Consider the following 22,199-nt stretch of genomic DNA (forward strand, 5'->3'; position numbering starts at 1 on the left):
CGAAATGGTGGCTGCTGTTCTCCACTGTGGTCCGACCGGTGTCTGGAGCCAAACTGGGCCTCTTCTCTCCTCTGTTTCAAAGCCGGAACTCAGCGCTAAGGGCTCCGATGTACCACTGGCGGGAGCCCCCCCGGATCCGTATCGCTGTTCCCCCGCTCCGGCACCCTGCCGCTCCCCGGCGCGCGCCACAGACTCCAGCCTCCGGGCGATCGCCTGTCAGGCTATGCGACCCTCCGTGCGGGGAAATGGAGCTCTCAGAGCCGAACTTCGCACGATGGAAATCTGTCCACTAGATTCTGGAGCACCTCAATTTCACTGGAACTTCCCAAAGATATCCTTCAGCCGTTTTGCATCGTCTTTCTCCCACTTAGTGACGCGGCACCCTGGGGTGATGCAGTCCCTTCGCCGCCATCTTCTTTCCCAGATCCCCAGGTGTTATTTTTGACTTATTTACAGACCTTAACAGTGTATGTCATTCTTCAAAATGTGTCCTGATTCAAAGCATAGTTGCTGGGCTTTTGAATTAACTGGGTAGTCACTGGCTAAAGTCACTTGGGTGCTTCATCAATTCCCAGGCATTTCTGCATAAGAAGGCAAAATAGTGGCAAAGAGAATCACAGGTGTGGGTCAATAGAGAAAAAGCACACAGAAACCAGAGAAGGGAGATACAGAAAGGAGAAAGGATGCATGAGACTCTAAGCAGAGTGTCACAATGTCTGTTCCCATTACAAAAATGGGCATTCCTAAGCTATATGTCACAAAAATTTACTGAAAAACACAATTCAGCATAGCAAGGCTGTCACTAAGCACCTGTGTGTAGCTCAAATTCCCAAGTTTCTTACCAGAATCTTATGATATTGTGTTGTCTTTATCAGTTTTTAGTTGTTGCTACTTTATTTTTTTTTAATTTTCATTTATTTATTTTTTTAGTCATACATGACAGTAGAATGCATTTTGATATATAATACATACATGGAATGTACATACATCAATCATATTGTCTATTCTATTCTGCTGCCCTTCCTATCCTCCCTACTCCTCCCCTCCTCTCCCATCCTTTCCCTCTATCCAATCTAATGCGACACACTTTTTTTTCTTTTTCTCATTACAACATCATATATGTATTCTGTATAACAATGAGGTTCTCCTTCCATCTTCTATGCAACTCCCCTTCTCCCTCTTTTTCCCTCCCACCTCTCTTCCCTATTTAGTGGTAGTCTTCTTCTCATGCTCTTCCTCCCTATCCCATTTTGAGTCACCCCCCTTATATCAGAGAAGACATTCGGCATTTGTTTTTTTAGGGATTGGCTAACTTCACTTAGCATAATCTGCTCTAATGCCATCCATTTGCCTGAGTTGTTGCTACTTTATTTTGAATTATAAATTACTGTGAGATTTTTATCATCATTATTGATTTAGTTGGCAGTGGTTTATTATGGTTTAGATATGAGGTATGGACCAAAAACTCATGTGTGAGACAATACAACAATGTTCAGAGGTAAAAACGATTGGATTATGAGAGGCTTAACCTAATTAGCTCATTGATCTGCTGATATGGATTAACTGGGTGGTAACTGTAGGCAGGTAGGGTGTGGCTGGAGGAGGTAAATCAATGGGATCATGTCTTTGGGGTTTGTATTTTTTCTCTGGTGAGAGAAGCGTTCTCTCTCTCTCTCTCTCTCTCTCTCTCTCTCTCTCTCTCTCTCTCTCCTTTTTTGTTGCCATGTGCTGAGCTGCTTTCCTCCTCCACACCTTCTGCCATGATGTTCTGCCTCATCTTGGACCCAGAGCAATGGAGTCAACTGTCTATAGTCTGAGAGTCTGAAACAGTGAGCATCAAATAAGATTTTCCTCCTCTAAAATTGTTCTTGTCCACTATTTTGACCACAGCAGCAAAAAAAAAAAAAAAAAAAAAAAATTGACTAAAGCATGGATTGTCTGATTAACCCTACAGTTTATACTAAAAGATATTTGTACCAATAATACTCCAATCTATAATTTTCTAATATTTAGATTTTTATAAATTATGTATACATCAGGAAGAAGTGTATAAATCATATACCTATTGCTAAAGCACATGTATTTCTTCAGTCACACATTAATATTATCCTTATTCAAAAAGTGGGACTGGAGTAAGGGCATGACATTAAAGGGACCCCAGGATTTCTTACCCCTTGAAGTTTTAGAATCTACTCCTGAAGGTCATCACTTTTATCCCTGAGCAGCAGGCTACGAGTTCCACCATCACTGTCTGCATGAGGGGAAAAGAGAGCCACTTGGTCAATAAATCCATGCATTTGAAAGGGAAGGACTGGATTTTTATAGAATACCACAAGGAACATAATCCCCAAAGAGGAACCACAGATACTTCTGTTTTCTTCTCTAAACTTTTGTTTATTCAATTTAAATGAAAAACATACTTCTGAAAAAGTCATAAGCCAATAAAAACATCACCTCTCACCCTACTGAAAACATGTGTTCTACACCAACAATTCATAAATGTTAAGCTGGTGTAAATTTTAGGCTTTATCCACTTAAACTCTTGATTAATCAATGGAAAAATTGAGGCTCTGGATAGGTAAGTTCTAAATATAGTTCTATGTATTCCCAAACCAATAATCTTCCACATAACACAACCAAAATCAACTCAATCATCTCTGTTGTATCTCCACAAAATAACTCTACTACATGAGAGCTATGGTTTAAGAACACCATTAATAAATCCTTAGCATTGAAATTCAACTAAATGCTTTTCCACACAGGAAGTTTCCAGCGTAATTTTCTACTTGCATTCTCATCATTAGTCTGAACTTATCAGTTACACGTGCTATCCTATTTGCTGTTGGCACCTTTTTTTTTAAATCAGAACTATTTCTTGCCTTAATTTATTCTTCAGAATTTTTATTTGTATATTTTGTGGTGTTAAGAATCAAACCCAGGGCCTTACACAAGTCCTTCATCACTGAAGCTATATCCCCAGTCCTCTTTCAGGTTTCTTTTTGTTAATGGAACAAGAAGCAAAAAGTGCAATGCACTAAACCCAAAAATTAAATTTATTTTTATTGTAAAATATACAAATTTTATTGTATATTAATTATACAGAATAATGGATTTCATTGTGAATACATGCACACAGTGCACTCTGATCAAAAAATCAAATTTAAAAATCAAATGTTTTCAGTTTTTTTCACCTAATGTCTTTCCCTGAGCAAACATATTTTAGGTTGTGAGTTTCTGATGGGTTCCAAATATTGTGGTAATTTATTCAAGTAACTTTTGTCAATCTACTACCTACAGAGTTTCTTGACCACCAAGCAAAGCCTGGAGCACCAACATGACCTATCAAGCATTCACACCCATCATGTTCTTCCAACTCTACATACCCACATACTTTGAGGAATTGCTTTTAAATTTAAAACCTCTGCTCCTGGAGTCCCTAGGCATGCCGACTGCCTTACAGTATGAAGTCTCAGCTGTGTCCAAATGGAGCCAGCATGAGATCCTGGTGTCTTACATTCAGGCATTTCTTTTTTTTTTCTTAATTTATTTTTTTAATGTTGGTTGTTCAAAACATTACATAGTTCTTGACATATCATATTTCACATTTTGATTCAAGCGGGTTATGAACTCCCATTTTACCCCGTATACAGCTTGCAGAATCACATCAGTTACATTTCATTGCTTTACATATTGATAAACTCATGTCTGTTGTATTCTGCTGCCTTTCCTATCCTCTACTATCCCCCTCCCCTCCCCTCCCCTCCCCTCTTCTCTCTCTACCCCCACTACTGTAATTCATTCCTCCCCCTTGTACTGTTTTTCCCTTTCCCCTCACTTCCTCTTCTATGTAATTTTGTATAACCCTGAGGGTCTCCTTCCATTTCCATGCAATTTCCCTTCTCTCTCCCTTTCCCTCCCACCTCTCATCCCTGTTTAATGTTGGTCTTCTTCTCGTGCTCTTCTTCCCTAGTCTGTTCTTAGTTACTCTCCTTATATCAAAGGAGACATTTGGCATTTGTTTTTTAGGGCTTGGCTAGCTTCGCTTAGCATAATCTGCTCTAGTGGAATCAACCTAGATGCCCTTCAATAGACGAATGGATTCAGGCATTTCTTTAATGAAATCTCATTATCTGCCAGTGATTTGACAAATAATCCCTAACACCATCAATTTCTTCATCCATAAAATGGGGTTAAAATACTTATTTCACAAGATCAAGTTTAGGATAAAAAAAAATAGTGAATGGAAGTTCAGTATGTGCATTGCTGGTGGGACTGCAAATTGGTGCAACCACTATGGAAAGCAGTATGAAGATTCCTCAGAAAATTTGGAATGGAACCACCATTTGACCCAGCTATCCCACTCTTTGGTTTATACCCAAAGGACTTAAAATCAGCATACTATAGCAATGCAACCACATCAATGTTCATAGCAGCTCTATTCATAATAGCTAGACTATGGAACCAACCTAGGTCTCCCTCAATAGATGAATGGATAAAGAAAATGTGGGATATATTATCAATGGACTCAGCTTTAAAGAAGAGTAAAATTATGGAATTTGCCATAAAGGTTGGAGTTGAAGAATATCATGCTACGCACAATAAGCCAGTCCCACAAAACCAAAGGCTGAATGGTCTCTCTAATATGTAGATGCTAATTCACAATAAGGCAGTGCAGGGGGCACTAGGGAAGAATAGCATTACCTTAGATTAGGTAGAGGGAAGTGATGGGAGGGGAGGGGAGGGGATGTGGGGATAGGAAAGATAGTTGAATGAAACAGACATATATTACTGTATGTATATATGTAACTGCATGACCAATATGCAACACATACGCTCAGAAAGATGAGAAATTATATCCCATCTATGTATAATATATCAAAGGACTTAAAATGCATAAATGAATTCTACTGTCATGTATAACTAATTAAAATAAATTTTTTTAAAAAATTTTAAAAGTTCAGTAAGTGATTGATGCTCAATAGAAGGAGGTCCAAGGGGTGATTTAAATGGCAGTGAGCTAGAGAAAGGAAAGGTGGTCAAAAATTATTGAAATTCTTCCCTTTGTGTATAGTATGGGTACTTCTGATGAGAACCCACCATTGTGGACATGCTGGTAGTTCCTGGCACACAGATTCCCACTTTGTTTCACCTTATTTGCCACCTTTTAATGGGAATTAACTGTTCACAAATGAATCTGCTCTGTGGTCAGGAGCAGCACCCACTTCAGTCCTACAGATGGTTCTGGTTCTGTTTAACCCAAGGCAAACAGAGCAAAAGATTGTGGACCCTATTGCTTTTTTAGTATTTTATAAATCAATGACTACATCCAGGCATGGTAGCACACACCTGTAATCCCAGCAACTTGGGAGGCTGAGGCAGGAGGCTCACACATTCAAAGCCAGCTTCAGCAACTTAGCAAGGACCTAAGCAACTTAGTGAGACCCTGTCTCAAAATAAAACATAAAAAAAAGGCTGGGGGTGTGGCTCGGTGTTTAAGCACCCCTGGATTCAAATTTTGGTACCATAAATAAATAAATAAATAACTACAACCAGGATCATACCATGCCCACTTTTCTATTCTATTTCCAACACTTGGAAAAGTAGCCCTGTGATGAGTGCTCAGAAATCTTCGTTAACTGAATAACAAAGGAGCCTCACAGGATACTGGGGTGAAGCAGAGTGCTTCCTACAAAGATCCTTTCAGTAGAGAAGGATGCTGGGCTTTGAAATCAAATGAAATGTAGTCCAATCCTGACCTTAACATTTATTAACTCTCAACTTAATCCAGAGTAACTAACCAATTCTACACCAGTATACCATACTGGCCTATTACATAACCCAGTTACATCGAAGAAGTACTCCTGTATTGTACAGTCACTTATCCTCTTTTACCCTCCATGTCATTATCTACAAAATGAAGACAGCTGCCCTTCAGGTTTGTAGTAAGAAATAGGTAATCATGTATATAAAATAATCAATATCATATAGCCCTTGGATTGATAACCATTATTTTCTTTATTCACTGCTAAAACCCAACCTTCTCACTATTATGCAACATCTATTTTTCCCTTCTTTCTGAGTTGTTTTCATTAAAACTGTGAGCATACCACCTCACAAATCTGTGAGGCAGAACCTTTGCAATTGCAGCTCTCCTGGGCAGTCGCAGCATCATAGACTCCCCACAGGGCTGGAAATCAGGGATGCTGACATTACAAGCATCCTCCTATGATATGTCACAGTTAAGAAAAAATGCCTGAAGCATCTACAGGTCCATATTCCACTAACTCTATCCAACATTCACCACTAAGTCTATTTAATTGGAAACATCAACATAGGAATTAATCTTCACCGTTATCTATAGACTTCAGTGATTTATTAAGGCCATTCATTTTCCTTAGCTCCCATATCCAGAGTCAAAGAATATTTTGTTCTGTATCTCAGGATAAGCTAATTTCTCTAAAACTCAGGAGTACCTTGATGATGAATATATGTCTTGTAGATAGATAAATAGATAATAAGATAATAAATAGATAAATAAGTTATATTCCATGTATGTATATAATCTGCCCAAATACATTCTACTGTCATGTATAACAAGAACAAATTGAAAAAAAAGATTGAAGATAAATTGAATGTGTTAAATTCACATTGGATAACTTATTAATAAAAATATTAATAATGAAAAACATTTATTCAGTACTTACAATATACTATGATGATGGTATAGATATGAGGTGTCCCCCAAAAGCTCATGTGTGAGACAATGCAAGAATTTGGGGAATGATTAGATTATAGAGGGTGCCCTAATCTGGGGATTAATTCATTGATATGGATTAACTGGGTGGTAACTGTAAACAGGTAGGGTGTGGCTAGAGGACAGAGGTCACTAGGGGCATGCCTTTGGAGTTTATATTTTGTCTCTGGTGAGCAGAGCTCTCTGCTCCCTGTTGTCATGTCCTGAGCTGCTTTCCTCTGCCTTGCCCTTCCACCATGATGGTCTGCCTCACCTTATGTCCAAAGCTATGGAGCTGGCTGGCTGTGGACTGAGACTTCTGAAACTGTCAGCCAAAATAAATTTTATCTCCTCTAATGTTCCTGTCAGGTCTTTAGGTCACTACTATGCAAAACTCAATTACAGAAAAAATCACATGTAATAGAATGAACCACTAAACATTCACTAAAATAACTATGGTTTACTTATATTTTTTCTTTAAATCCTCACAACAATCATAGGTTGGTGATACTACTATCATCTCCATTTTACTGACAAGGATACTGAAGCAAGGACAGTTAAACCACTCACCCCAAGACACACGGTTGAGGTTTGAACTGTGTCCTCTACTATATCATACTGCCTCTCAAAGATCATAGGGAGAAAAAAAAGAACATGAAAATAATTCATCCTAGTTGTGCCTACATGACATCAAAGAGCCCGTGAAAGAGTAATACAATGCCATCAATTTCACTTAACAGTCAGGGAACACTTACCGAGCACATCCACTCTGCCAGGTGCTGCTTGTTTACCATTATTTCTGGTTAATTTCACATCAAATCCTGGCCCTGCTCATTCAGTAGACTGAGCGCTGTGCAGGCTCACAAAATGAAACACCTGTGTCTGTGCAGCTTTCATTGAGTTCCATCAGCATTAATTCCATGTAATATTGCTTTTTTTCTAAAATACACTGAGACATCATCACAACCTGCCCAGCATTTCTGGGAGTAGGTAAGCTCTGGGTCAGGCATGCCTGTCCAATCCTTTGACTTTTTACAAAGTTATTGGAATTGCATTGAGCCGAAACTCAATTACAGAAAAATCACATGTAATAGAATGAACCAGTGAATGACATTAATAATAGGAAGCTACACATCCTTATACCACCAAAAGCTAAGCATTCTTTGGACAACAGCCTGTCTGTGAACCCACAATTGGCAGCAGATGATAAAACCTGGAGAACCATTCCTTTCTGACCGTATATTCCCCCTTCCATGTGAATAGAAAATTAGATCCATAGACTTCAGTCTGTCTCTTCTGCACACTGCATTCAACACGACCACCTTCTGCATTTTTTTTAAATCTCCATTCTTTTAAGTCTTACAGAGCTTTAAGATAGGCTGAAAGCCAAGAAGACCATCCTCTCTGACTTAGCCACATGGATCCTTATAGTCCTTCCTTCATTCATTCAGCTGCCAAGACCTGTGCTGGTAGTCTCACCTTCAAGGAACTCACGGTCTAATGGGAAACATAGACATTTTCAATATAAATAGGTATGGAGAGCAGTCATGGCTTTCAGGAATTCCAGGAGCCACAGAAAATTTCTATCGTTGCTGTCACTGTCAATGTCTGTGTGCTAGTAACTGGAGGTACAGAGATGGAAATTAGAAGGTGCTTACTCTCTGGAAGTTCAAAACCTGTCATATCTATTGGCTTTGTAGACTTTTTTAAACTCCTCTACCTTCCCCTGACCTTCTGCATCTTCTCTTCCTAGAACTGCTACAAATTTCCCATTTGCCCTCAGACCTGACCTCTCTACCCTTCTCTAAGATGCTGTGTCTCAGGATGTCTACAGCCTATCAGAAGGCTCCCCAGCTCTCCACTTCCATTTGCACTCAGCAAAATCTCTTATTAGAGATTTATAAAGAGAAGAACAGTAGAGGGAGGGAGAGAGAGACAGAGACTAAACTGGGGTTATTTATTTACCAATCACTCCCTGTGGCATCTTAGTGGGATGATTACGACTCCCTACAGAAGACCACACTCCCATCAGGAGACCCTCTCCATACAGCTTTTTCCCTACCTTCCTCTGTCTCCCCTCCAACTCCATTATGGTCACAGTACAGATCCCCAGACATTGATAACCACTGTTTTGAATTTCTCCTTCACCATGTCTTTTTCCTGTGCACAGAATTATTTTTGATATTTCATGAAGTACTTTGGCCCAATCAGTTCAATAAAACCTTTATCAAGCACCAAACATATGCTGCACAAGTTCAAAATGCCAGAGAGATGACTAAGACATAGAATTTGCCCAAAAGGAACCTGGTATAATGGTAGAAACAGGTACATAAAGAGAGTGCAAAACTTTATTCTTTAAACCAGAAAATTTCTTTTTAGAAGAAAAGGGTTGATATTGATAATTATTCCAGGACAAAATAGGCATAAACCCTAACAGTCCCAAGTTCATCCTACACATAAGCAGATCATTGTACTATATCCTAATGACCTTTTGGATTGTGTGTAAGTGGGAAAGGTAAGCAAAGGTGAACACCTAGTTCAGTCTTGCAAAGGAATCAAGAGAAGGCTTCTCAAAGTGAGAGTCTCAAGTCTGCTTTCCAAAGATCTCACCTCTCTGTAGTACCCCATGGTATATTATTCTCCTTTGCTATAAACTCACCTTGACTAGAGCTGACAGGTTAAGAAGTCAGGGCTTAATACAGCCTTATTTCAACAAAAAAGAAGATTCATTCTCAGATCTCAGAGGCAATTTTTAAGTATACAGGTATTTGACAAATATACACAGAATGACAAACATTTGTGGTTTGTATATCCCTCAGTCCACAAACTGAAGAGCACAAGTATTATTGCCTCTTAAATGTTCTTTGCTGAGAGCCATAGCCGAGTCCGAATGACGCATGGCATTTTTGCCAGAATGGAGGGGTTGAGAGGTGACGCCAGCAAGCCATTGAGTTGATAATGGTTATGTTAAGCTGTGTATATTAGACCCCTGCTGTCCGCCTCGGCCTGCTACTTTGGAGTTCTCCCGGGGATTCCTGGAGAGTTCCCATTGGTTGGGGAAGTGCCAGAGGCGGGATTTCCGGTTGGTTGGTGGTTCCTGGAGGAGAGCAGGAGAGCATGGCGTTCGGGAGAGTTCCCGGGGAGCGTGTGTGGAGTGTGCTGGTGGAGTTCAGAAATAAAGTTTGTTCCTGTTTGAGTGGCTCATGATTTGTGCCCAGCCAGACTGCGGCAGTTCTTAACTCCACTGAACAGTAAGGATATTCAGTAACACTTATAACATCCACCCCCCACATTCATCATCTACCCCGCCCACCACAATATCTGTATGCCGGTAACTGGAGGTACAGAGATGGAAATGAGGAGGTGCGTGCCCTCTGGAAGTTCAAAACCTGTTAGGAATGATAGAACCAAATAAATAATTATTGCAAATATACTAAGTATAACAGAATTATAACTGGTCTTCCAGAGACTGAAAAACTATATGGAAAAAAAAATGGGGCTGGGGTTGTGGCTCAGTGGTAGAGCACTTGCCTAGCATGTGTGAGGCACCGGGTTCGATTCTCAGCACCCCATATGAATAAATAAAATAAAGGTCCATTGACAACTAAAAAATATTTTTTAAAAAAAATGTTATTTATGGACATGTGGACATTAATTCTGCCTTTCTCTTGCTGAGTTCTTGCAACATAAGCACATGGATTGCCAGAATATGTTCCACCCAAATAAACACTTGATACCCACCATATGCTTTACTATTGTAAGGCTTTATTACTAAAAAGGCAATAATTATGGTTTCCAGATTTGGCAAAACTCTAGAATCACAGTACCACCAACAGCTCTCACCTTGCAGGCCTGGAATCATGTTGTAAATCAGACCACTGGGCATCTCTGCTGAGAAGCAAGGGTTCTGCTTCAATAATTATTTTAGGGCATATACTCTACTCTTTAGAAATCTCCAAATAGTAGCTCACTTACATGAGACTAGAGCTGGGAAGACAGCTAAATACCTTTGCTGAGTTCATTAATAATGAAACTATTGTCAACACACAGGGACAATGTTAATCTATTGGGTTGAGATATCTTAACTCTCAGCTTGGTCTATTATTCCATTTATCTTATCAGTTCATTTCGAAACTTGCTACAAGTTGTTAATATGTGGTCATTTTCCCTTCCTCTCCAGAAATCATTAAGGACCAGCATTTTTCTGACATGTTTGGAAGCTTTCAACACACTCCAGGCTGTAGTGATTTGACATAAAATCTCAGCAGTGCACAAGTAGAGATTTGGCTACATTTTTAGATACAGAACTCCTATTACCCAGGCAATCTTTAGGATTAAATGCCCTAAAGTCACCAATTTATATACATAGATAGAATCTTCTCTCTGTCATAAAATGACAGTGGCAGCTTATCACCCACATAATCCCACCGGATCAGTAAACCAGCCAGAAACTAGAGGTCTATGAAGTCTCTGCCCTCCAGACCAAAATATCTGGACATAAACTCCGAGGAGGCAGTACCTAAGATTTAGAGCTCTGATTTGATGTAACCTCAATTCTTTTTATAAAAGAAAATCCATCTTTTCTCCACTAAACAACTTCAATAGCTATCTGGCTAACTAAGAAATCTTACTGACAGGTATAGAACAGCCCATGTGAGAGCAGCATGGAGAAACTGACAAATCAGAATCACTGCCATCTTTGCTGACAAACAAAATTGTAGAAAGGGTGCCCTTGTCTTTGAGCAGTTACAATTAATCTGCAAGCCTTGAGGATGGAGAAGCTGAGGGGTATTCGAAACCGTGGCAAAAGAAACAATACTTGGAAAAAGAGAAAGTAATTGCCTGTTTCCTGACTCCCGCTTTGGTTCACTCTGTAAGTTTGTACTACCTAAGCAAGAACGAACGGTATTCTGAATATTGAGGGTTTATCTCCAGGATGTGAGTTTAAAACTTTCTGAAAATGTTATAAAAATGTCAATTATTGGATTGTCATAAATTTGAAATAATTAAAACCAGCCAAAACTTATTTTTCTGTTTTCTGAATTGGTATCTAGCATTCTCACCAATCAAAAATTAATGAGGGCACTTGGATTTCATCCACACATAGAAGCAGATTTTTTTTTTAATACAAGATGCAAAAATAAATCAGAGTCACAGTCTCAAGAAAGGGCTGGGGTCACCTAAGCATTGAAACATTGCACATTATTAAAATTGCCATACACAACTGGAAATACCCTCTGGAAAGAGATTCCAGGAACAAAAGCAAATGATGAAAAGCAAAAGCTTTGGAGCAAAAGTAAAACTTACAGGCAGGTTTTTCAAACGAAATTCTGGTGGAATAAATTCAGCACTGATTATTGATAATAGAAGCTTAGCATAGTAAGAAGACAAAGGGAATTCCTTTATTAAAAAAAAAACTACTGCAAACTGAATAACTTAGCAGAGGTAATCTCTTTGAAATCAGTAAGAAGAGGCCTGCTATCAAGCTTTATCAAATTCGAAGGGCAGGTCCTCAGTAATGCAGCAAAGGAAGGGAAAGAGAGAGCAGAGAAAGGATGGAAGAGAGGAAGAGAAGAAGAAAGAGGAAAAGAGCAAAGAAGGAGTAAAAGAATGATGGGGGAAGAACAGCATCTAGTTTTGTGTGTTTGATTTTGTATAGTGTGATTTTCTGCACAGAAAACTCTATAGACCAAAAATTAGACACAAAAAAGAAAATGTTAACTCTTTGCTAACCTAAAATCAATTCCAAAAAAAAAGTCATTTGCATTCTATACATAAACCACAATTAGAAAATGTAATTTTTAAGGTGCTATTTAAATTACTTAAAGTAACCTATAAGAAACTGGAAATAAATCTAGCAAAAGCTGTGCAAGAATTTTACTGAAGAAAAATACAAAGCTCTACTGAAGGATTTAAAACTTATATATTTATGGATGGTAACATTCAATATCTTAAAGTTGTCACGTATTACCAAATTAATCTATAAATTAAATGGAATTCAAGTCAAAATCTAACGTTTTTCATGCAACTTGACATGCTGCTTGACATGAAATTTATAGGGAAGCAGCCAGCCAATTATAATCAACAAGACAATTTTACAGAAAAGGGACAGTGTAGGTGAATCACTATATCATACAGACATTATACAGGAATAGCAATTAAGACACTACAGTATTTGCCAAGAATAGACAATTAGAGCAATGGAACAAAATAGCCCAGAATAAAATCTTTGATTGTATGAAATAACAGAAATGATATCATAGGTCAAAGGGAGTAACTAACTACTCAATAAATGGTGCTGGAATAGTCAGCTAATCTGGTAGATAACCATAGTGCTCAACAATGTCCAATTTCCCATTCCAGACAGGCTGAAGTCCACACTTCTACTCCTTTTTGCAGTAGGTCAGGCCATGTGATAGGTTATAGTCAATGACCATGAGCTGAAGCAATAAGAACAGAAGGGAGAGGTCTCCCTACTCTGTCCTCTGCAGTGCTAGAAGAGGAAGTTATATAGTCTGAAAGGTAAAACTAGAAAACTAAAGAATCAATTCTGAGTCTTTGAAAGAATTATGAAGCAGAAAACCAAATATGCTCATGTACCCCACCAATGTTGGACACTTAAAAGTAAGATACAAATCTGTGTTGTGTTACACCACAGAAAAATTTTTGGAGGGGAGGGGGGTGGGAGATACCAGGGATTTAACTCATGGGCACTTCACCACTGAGCCACATTCCCAGCCCTATTTTGTATTTTATTTAGAGACAGGTTCTCAGTGAGTGGCCTAGCACGACCTTGCTTTTGCTGAAGCTAGCTTTAAACTCACAATCCTTCCATTTCAGCCTCCAGAGGCCCTGGGATCACAGGCGCGCACCATCACATCCGGCCACCATAAATATTTAAGCTTTAATTCATTACTGAATTATGACTAATTTATCTTGATAATATCATTATCTTATAAGAAAAAAAATTATATCACAACTTGAGACCACAGGTATATTTTAATTTACTTTAGACATAAATGTTAAAAAAGAAAACCTGGGAAAACATTTAGAAGAAAATATACACAGACATCCTGGTGACCTTGGGGCTCAGAAGATTGCTTAAATAAGACACAAAACTCAAACCATAAAAGATCAATACATCTGAATACATTAACTTTTCAAATTTCTCTACAAGAAGACATTGTAACAAAAGTAAAAACCTTGAACTACAATTTGAAGAAGGTATTTACAACCCATATAACTGAAAACTAATTGGTATCTAGGATACCTGCAGATTTTTATAAGCATTGTCTCACACCCTGAATAAAGAATATATGTAGGGCCTGGAGTTGTGGCTCAGTGGTAAGAGCACTTGCCTAGCATGTGTGAGGCCCTGGGTTCGATTCTCAGCACCACATATAAATAAATGAATCCAATAAAGGTCTATCAACATCTAAAAAAATATTTTTAAAAAAAGAATATATATAAATATTTCTGTTCTAATAAATACAATATAGCTAAAATTATACATATAATCAAGATAATAATAAAATAAAGATGACAACATTTTAACTAAAGGAAGTAGATGCAAATGCTTGTGGATCAAGGAAAACACTTGGAATTTGTGGCTTGGGACCACATAATCTCTGCCACTTAACGCTGCTCTATACTGGAACTCTATGGATCAACAGATCTTTTTTAATCAGTCTTTCCTTGTTTCTCTTAGGAAAAAAAATTTTTTTCCCTAATGAGATTATAAACTATCAAGACAGGGACTGCAATCAGCAAGCCACATACCTATTCTGCCTGCAGGTGTTTTGGACTTATCTGGCATGATGCTTTTTCAGAGATTTAATTTGAATGTCCCTAAGTGAACCTGTGAAGCTTCTCCATTCCCAATAGTCCCCATCATTGTCTACAGTCTTGTTAGCCCAAGGCACATTATCTGTCCCCTGTCTGACCTAAATATACAGTCAAGTTATGACTTCTATCTATGGGCAATGATTAGCTTTCATGTTTTAAATTGACAAATCTATAAAGTCTCTTACGATCAGACAATGTGCTGCTTGCTGGAGCAACACAGATAAAAAAAAAAAAAAACTCAGTCCCTGCCTTCATATAAGTTCTCAAGGCCTATTATAGACAGACATATAAATAAATAAACTGTAACACTAGACGTGAGCACCCTAATCTGAAAATATGAAATTCAAACTTCTCCAAAATCTGCAAATTTTTGAGCACTGATATAATAGCACCTGTGGAAAATTCCACACCTGCTCACATGTGACAGCTCATACTGCATAAAGTTATCTTCAGTCTATGTGGATAAGGCATACCTGAAACATAAATAAATTTTGTATTTAACATGGGTCTCTTCCCCAAGATCTCATTATATGTATGTCTATGTCCCAAAATTCAAAAATACCTGATATCCAAAACAGTTCTAGTCCAAAGCTGTCATGGTTTAGATATGAGATGTCCCCCAAAAGCTCATGTGTGAGACAAGACTAGAACATCAGAGGTAAAATGATTGGGTTATGACATTCTTAACCTAATCAGTTTGTTCATCACCTGATGGGGATTAACTGTGTGGAAACTGTAGGCAGGTAAGGTGTGGCTAGAGGAGAGGGGCCATAGGTGGTGTGCCTTTGGGATATATATGTTGTCCTGGGAGGAACTCTCTGCTTCTTGATTGTCATGTCTTGAGTTGCTTTCCTCTGCCCTCCCCTTTGGCCATGAAGTTCTGCCTCACCTCAGGTGCAGAGCAATGGAGCTGGTCATTTATGAACTGAAACCTATGAAACCATGAGCCCCAAATAAACTTCCTCTTCTAAAATTGTTCCTGCCACGTCTTTTGGTCACAGAAGCAAAAGAGCTGACTAAAATATAAGCATTTTTGGAAAAGGGATATTCAACTTTAGTAAATGCAGTTGGAGCTATGTATAAGGTATAGCCAGGAAAGAATGAATAAACCCAAGTAGGGCTGGGAAGGTGGAGTGGAGGCTGTTTGTGAAGTTTTCTTAAAGAAGGAGCTACCTAGCTACAATTTGAAAAATAAATTCCCAGGCTATTCAAAAGAAAATGGACTTTCTTGGAAGAGGAAACTTCATATCTACAATCACAGAGGCATGAAACAAGTGAATTTAGTAAGGAGAGTATCTCAGTCCATTCAGGCTGCTATAACAAAACAATATAGAACAGATAGCTAATCAACAACATTTATTTTCACAGTACTGGAAGCTATGAAGCCCAAGACCAAGGCTAACTGTCATATTCCATGTCTGGTGAAGGCCTATTCCTCATAGACAATGCTATCTGTGTTGTCACATCATAAGAGGAGCTAGATAGCTCTCTGTGGTTTGTTGTGTCAGGGTACTAATCCCGGTGATAAAGACTCCCCCTTCATGATCTAATCACCTCCCAAAGGCCCACCTCCTGATATCATCACCTTATGGATTTTAGCATATGAATTTGGCAGGGACGCAATCATTTAGAGCAAAGCACAGGATAATAGGAGATGAAGCAGCAGGTAAATTACAAAGGGCTTTGTATACTTATAATTAAAACTGTGGTTCTATTGCTTGTTAAGTGGGTAATTCTGGACAAATTACTTAACCTTTCTCTGTCTGGGCTTCCTCAAATGACAAGTGATGACATATTTCCTCCCAGTGTTCTAAGGAAGATTTAATGTGAAAATATTTGGTTAAGTTTTTAGCATAGTGCCTAACACATGAGAGATGCTTTCAGGAAATGTTAGTTGGACCTTACTTATAGAGCAGCTCCTTTTGGTCACTTTGATGGCCTATCTGTGAAATCCCATTATGGTAATAATATCCACTTAATGTTTATGTGTATTTTCTAAATTTTCAATGATGAGCATATTGAAAAACCAGCCTCTACCTCAGAGCAAAGCCTGTCCAAGGAAGGGGGCCTGACCCTTGTCCTTGAAAAGACCCACAGAGCACTCCTAGGCACATTCCCACCCTGCTAAGTGGTTTATCTACAAATAACAGGAGAGATCTACTGGGCCAGGTGTCCCTGACTCAGTCAGGCTAGGTGGGGACCCATAGCAACCCCCTAGCAGCCACCAATCAGCATGAGACAGGGAAAATACCTGGGATGCCAGATGACCCTCCCAGTAGTTTATGGTCGTTGATAACATGTTGGGAAACTGTGTAGTTCAGCACGTACTCCCCTCCTGGCTTAAACCAATCAGTTCAAACGAATCCCCCACCTAGGTGTGGTGACCAATATCTAAACTAGAAGTCCTGCAGCTTGGCACTACCCCTCCTTGTGACACCCTCACAGTTTAAACCAATCATTTCTAAGTGCGTCAACCCCTTGAACTAACCAATAATCTTTTCCAGAGTCTTTCCTGCCACTTGATACGCTAATCATGTTTTAGAGTTGTTGTTTGATTCCTCCCCCCCAAGTGTGTGATGATTTGCTAAGAGATGCTATTGTTACGGTTGTTTACAGGTGATGAGTCCTTGCTTCCTCAATGCTGAAGTATAACACCAGAGAAGCATGCAGAGGCAAGGTTAGAGTGGAAAGTAGAGGCTTTATTAAAGGACAGCAGAAAGGACTTCTCCCTGAGGAAGAAGGGGACCCAAGAGGTGGAATCCGTGGAAGGGTGAATGTATTCCCCTTTTTATAGCTAAGGTCTTCATCTGGTGCCCCCCCCCCAATTCCTGTTATCTTACAGTGATGGAATGTAGGTGGGAAGGCCCAAAGTGTGGGGAACAGGTGGGTGGAAGAGTCATCTGGGCAGGAAGGACTTTTGGATTAACATCTCCATGTTTGCTGGGAGCTACTTCATTAACATTTCCTTGGGATGGACTCTGGGCCTTGGGGACATTTTCAATTCCCCTTTTCCTGGACTCCATTCTCAGTATGGCCTTCATTCTCAATATTAGACCCGAGTTATCTAACTACACTAACTACCTATTTGTAAATCTGGCTTCAGCTCCATTCCTCAGGGCTCAAGGGGAGGCTGAACATCATGGCAGGAGAGAGTGGTGGAGGGAAATAGCTCATTCAATAGTGATCAGAAAACACAGACGGACTCCACTTACCAAACACAAATATAAACACCAAAGCCTCACCCCAAGTCCCACCTCCTCCAGCCACACCCTACCACTTCAATTACCACTGTTAATCCTTATCAGGGGATTAAATCACTGATTGGGTTAAGACTCTTAAAACCCAATCATTTCTTCTCTGAACCTTATTGCATTGTCTCACATGTGAGCTTTTGGGGGATGCTACATCTAAACCATAACATAAGGCCAAAAACAAACAAAAAAAGTGAACCTGAACCTAAACCTCTCACCATATACAAAATTAATTTTAAATACATTATAGAATAAATGTGTGACCAAAAAAAACTATAAAACCTTTTAAAAAATCATAGGCAAAAACTTCAGCACCTCCCAGTTAGTAAAGAGATTTTTAGATTTTATTCAAAAACCACGATTTAAAGAAGAAAAAAATTGATAAATTTAGCCTTACCAACATTTAAAACTTTCATTTGGCAAAAGACCCTATTAAGAGATGAGAAAACAAGTTAATGTCTACAGAAAATATTTATAAACCACATATATGACAAAAGTATCTAGAGCATAGAAAGAATTCCCAAAACATGCCAACTTAAAAAGAAGCCAAGCCAATTAAAATGGGCTAAAAATATTTTTATGGTTTAAATATGTGGTGTCCCCAAAAAGTTCATGTGTGAGTGTTCAGAGGTGAAATTAGTAGATTATGAGAGCTTGTAACCTAGTCAGTGGAGTAATCCATTGATAACTGGGTGGTAATTGTATGCAGATAGGTTGTGACTAGAGGAAGTAGGTCTAGTGCATGGGGGCATGCCTTTGGGGTTTAAATTTTGTCCTTGGTGAGCAAAGCGCTCTCTCTCTCCTTCCTGATCATCATGTTCTGAGCTGCTCCTCTGTCATACCCTACCACCATGATATTCTGCCTCACCTCCAGTCCGGAGCTATGGCCCATCATGGACTGAACCTCTAAAACTGTGAGCCAAAATAAGCTTTTCCTCCTGTACATTGTTCCTGTCAAGTCTTTAGGTTATAGCAATGAAAACTAACTAGAATAGATTCAAGGAGATACTTCATAAAAAAGATAGAAAATAAACACATAAAATATATTTGATAACATTTGCCATTGGGGAAACACAAATTAAAAGCACAATGAGATATTGTCCACACCTGTCAGAAAGTCTGATTCCAAATGTGGCCACTGGGTCAGTCCTACATTGCTGGTGGAATATGAAATGGTTCAAGCACTTTAAATTATAGTTAGGTGGGAAGTTCTCTAAAGTACTGAACACACACTTACCATATGACCTAGCAACTGCTCTCCTGGACATCCATCCCAGAAAAAGGAAAGCTATATTCACACAAAGCATATATATGAAGCTATTTTAGTCCACGTTCTCCAGAGAACGTGTGTGTGTGTGTGTGTGTGTGTGTGTGTATGTGTGTGTATGTGGTGAGAAAGAGAGAGAGAATATTTGGTTTTTAAGAAACTGGCTTGTGTAGTTGTGCAAATCTAAAATCTGTAAGACCGGCTGTCAGGTTAGAAACCCGGGGAAGAATTGATTGCACAGCCTTGATTCTAAGGCAATGTAGAGGCAGAATTCTTACTTCCTGAGGAATATCATTTTTTTCTCTTAAACTGATTGGGTGAGACTTACTCACATAATGGAAGGTAATCTAATCAGAGTCTATTGATTTCTGTGTTAATTATACCTTAAAATACTTTCACAGCAACATCAAGACTAAGCATTTGACCAAATAACTGATTACCATAGCCTAACACAGCTAACATACATAATTAACCATAACGGCAGATTTTCTTGTTTCTTTTCTTTTTCTTTCTTTTAGCCAAGAAACGGAAACAACTCAAGAGTCCTTTAACAGATTAATGGCTAAACCAACTGTGATATATTCATTTCATGGAATACTACTAAGCAATAAAAAGAAACAAAACTGCTGGAGGTGGTGGTGCACACCTCTAATCCCAGCTTCTCAAGAGACTGAGGTAAGGTTGCAAGTTCAAGGTCAGCCTCAGCAAAGTAGTGAGACCCTGTCCCAAAGTAAATAAATAAATAAATTAGACTGGAGAAGTAGCTCAGTGGTAGAGTGCCCCTGCATTCAATCCCAAGTACCATTGAAAAATAATCATTGATGGGCTGGGGATGTGGCTCAGCGGTAGCGCGCTCGCCTGGAATGCGTGCGGCCCGGGTTCGATCCTCAGCACCACATACCAACAAAGATGTTGTGTCCGCCGAAAACTAAGAAATAAATATTAAAAATTCTCTCTCTCTCTCTCTCTCTCTCTCTCTCTCCTCTCTCACTCTCTCTTTAAAAAAAAAAAAAAGAAAGAAAAGAAAAATAATCATTGATGTATGCAGCAACTTAATGAATCTCAAAGGCACTCTGCTCACATGTATTATATAGAATTGCTATTGACAATGTTGTACTCTATGGTCCATTTTAAGAATGTCTCTAAATGTTTCTCCAAAATCTTTGAAAGACTAATTCATGGTCAGCCCCATTTGCAGACACCAAAAGAAGCTTCTAACCATAAATTCATATTATAAAGTCTATCCCATTACCTAAATTAACTGTTGGTAATTGCTGTATAATACAGGAGGACTCTGCTAAAATGGAAAGGTCTCCCTTTGCTGGGCTAAGAATAGCCCTTAACAGTGTCTTTTTACAGTCAAGAAATAGTAATTGAGTCCCTCTCTCATGCCAGAAGATGTCTACACAATCCTCTTGTTACATTTTGAAGGCGCTGACCCTGTTTCTCATGCGTCAAAAGTGAAATTGTTTCAGAGTCAGGCAGAGCCTACAATGAAATTTGCAGACGACCCTCATTGCCATGAACCGCAGGGCAACCTTTGCCAAGTACAAAACAAAATCATTTGCAGTCTCCGCTGCTGCATTAATACCTCATTCAAACCTACAGTTCCATGGCTACCGGAGGACAAAAAAGACAGCGGAGCGTGGCAGAGCTCAAAATTCAGCCACATTCATGGCTTTGTAACTGCTATGTAAGGACAGCCCTCTGTTTCTGGCTCCTGCGACTGCCTGGACTCTTCCTCTGTGATGAGCTTGCTGAGGCTGTTCCCCTGGCTGGCCCCAAGGAGGTTCAACTGACCCTGGGCTCCCTGGATGCATCCCATCATTTCCCATTCACCTGGGGAGGAAGGCAAGGGATTTTATTTAGCCAGATTGGTATTTGGCTTGTTTTGAAAAGGCAGCAGCCAAGGAGTGAAACTGGTCTGCACGAGGCAATTGAGAGATCCAAACCAGCAGGTGCAAAGAGAGAGGGACAGGCCTAGACAACAAAGAATCCTGTTCAGATCTATTTCTTACATATAGTGTAAACTGCAGTGAGGACTATTAACAGCGACAAGCAGGGAGAGGCATAGTTTTCCCATTAGTAAAACAGCTGCCAAGAAAAGTCAACACTCAAGGCAGAAGGATGGTAATAAAAGAAACCACCATGATTAAATTAAGAGTAACCATTGAAATCAAGTTATAAAGTTAATATCAAATTATTATAATAAATTTTGCAATCAAAATCTTAGGTGAGCATTCTGAAAAGGTCAGATATATAATAGGTATTTACACATCTTATATATATATATATATATCTACATGATTCCAAATTAGATTGTAAGTTCCTTTAAAATGAAATCAATTATGGAAACAGCCTAGGGATCAGTGAATAGACTAATAGATGAAGAAAATGTGGCATAAAGTCTTTATTTTCCTTTTTGAGGTAATAGGGATTGGAAATAGGTCCTCCCATTTGCTAGTAAGTGCTCTACCACTGACATACATTCCCAGCCCTTGGTATATTCAGGTTTTTAATTTTTTTATTTTATAGTTGTAGATGGACCGCATGCCTTTATTTATTTATTTTATGTTGGACTAAGGATCGAACCCAGGGCCTCACATATGCCAGGCAAGTGCTCTGCCACTGAGCTACAGCCCCAGCTGCCCTGATATAATATTGACTATAGTTCGAGTGATTTAAAAAAGCTCATAAATGGTTTCTGAATGAATAAGCTACATTCTGTATAATTTTTGCATTAATTGAAAATGAACCATCCAGACAAAGTAACTCTATGGAGAAGATAAATTTCCTACAGTGGTTAAAATGATGTATTGGTAACAGGGAAAGAAGAGTTGAGAGAGGGAAAAATCAAGAGGATAAAAGATAAAAGAAAGTTGATTTTGTACTGGCTTTTGAAAGGAGCTTAATCCAGGTTTAGGGCACTTTAATCTTTTTCAATGCCTATATTACAACAGTTTCCAATTACAGAAATATTTTGGTGACATCTTATAACTTGTAGATAACATTAGGGACTTTGTGTTGAAGGGTACAGGTTATCTGTATCAGCAACAGAAGTTACAAGGCCGGTCACTATCACAAAATACCTAACACAGGCTAA

This window comes from Urocitellus parryii, chromosome 5, assembly GCF_045843805.1.
Source record: "Urocitellus parryii isolate mUroPar1 chromosome 5, mUroPar1.hap1, whole genome shotgun sequence".
NCBI classification, from domain to species: domain Eukaryota; kingdom Metazoa; phylum Chordata; class Mammalia; order Rodentia; family Sciuridae; genus Urocitellus; species Urocitellus parryii.